Here is a 1415-nt window from a genome sequence, read left to right on the forward strand (position 1 = left end):
AAAAAAAAAAAAAAAAAAAAGATCGCTTTAGCCCAAGTTGGAGCTTGCTGCGAGCTATGAGGCCACAGCACTCTACCAAGGGCGACAAAGTGAGACTCTGTCTCAAAAAAAAAAAAAAAATCCCAAAGGAATAAGTAGACTGGGAAAGACTATTAACAGTTGATGAAAAATAAAAGATGCCTTTCATAAATATGTATACCATGGAACACTATTCAGCCATAAAAAAGATAGGGATTTATATCTTTTGAGACAGTCTCACTTTGTTGCCCTCAGCAGAGTGCCATGATGTCATAGCTCACAGCAACCTCAAACTCTTGGGCTCAAGGGATTCTCTTGCCTCAGCCTCCTGAGCAGCTGGGACTATAATTGCCTACTACTACACCTAGGTATTTTTATTTTTCTTTCTTTTTTTTTTTGTTTTCTTGCAGTTTTTGGCCGGGGCCAGGTTTGAACCCACCACCTCCAGCATATGGGGCCGACACCCTACTCCCTAGGTGTTTTGATTTATTTTTTTTTATTTTTTGAGACAGAGTCTCAAGCTGTCACCCTGGCAGAGTGCCATGGTGTCACAGCTCACAGCAACCTCAAACTCTTGGGCTTAAGAGATTCTCTTGCCCTATGGGCTGGGATTTTGAACAAAGCAGAGCAGCTCCTTCACTGTGATCTATTGAAAGTCAGCCCTTGATACATGAGTTTGTTTAAAAAAAGAAAAAAAAATTAAAAAAAAAATTCTCTTGCCTCAGCCTCCCAAGTAGCTGGTACTACAGGTGCCCGCCAGAACACCCAGCTATTTTTTGGTTATAGTTGCCATTGTTGTTTGGCAGGCCCGAGCTGGATTTGAACCCGCCAGCTCCAGTTTATGTGGCTGGTGCCCTAGCTGCTTGATTTACAGGCTTTAGCCAACACCCAGTTATTTTTAGAGGAGGGTCTTGCTCTTGCTCAGGCTGGTCTCAAACTCCTGATCTCAGACAATCCACCCACCTCACCTCCCAGAGTGCTAGGATTAGAGGCATGAGCCACTATACCTCGCCTAGAAATTTGGGATCTTTTCTAACAACCTAGATGGATTTGGAGAGCATTCTCCTAAGCTAATTATCTTAAGAATGGCAAAACAAACATCAAATGGACTCAGTACTAAATTGAAACTAGTACATAAACTACAGGCTCCAATGAAAGAAAAACTCAATTAAATTCAAGCAGGGGGGCAGGAAGAGGAAGGGCTTCAGTAAGTTCCCACCCAGCAGGTACAATGCATAGGGATATGGCCTACTTCCTGGGTGAAGGACACAGCTACAACTCGGAAGTTAACCTTACAAATGCAAACTATGTAGTCTCATTTTATGTACCCTCGTATTAATCTGAAATTAAAAATAAGGCTCAGCGCCTGTGGCTCAAGCGGCTAAGGCGCCAGCCAC

The 1415-nt window shown here is 43.0% G+C and overlaps 1 protein-coding gene across 1 annotated transcript in view; it reads right to left on the reverse strand.

Annotated features, from left to right (window-relative positions):
- Nucleotides 1–1415, reverse strand: part of NFS1 (NFS1, cysteine desulfurase) — a 36384-nt gene that overhangs the window by 6836 nt on the left and 28133 nt on the right. The gene's annotated exons all lie outside the window — the stretch shown is intronic.

Source organism: Otolemur garnettii, unplaced genomic scaffold, assembly GCF_000181295.1.
Source record: "Otolemur garnettii isolate 467f Iridium unplaced genomic scaffold, OtoGar3 scaffold00025, whole genome shotgun sequence".
Classification (NCBI taxonomy): Eukaryota; Metazoa; Chordata; class Mammalia; order Primates; family Galagidae; genus Otolemur; species Otolemur garnettii.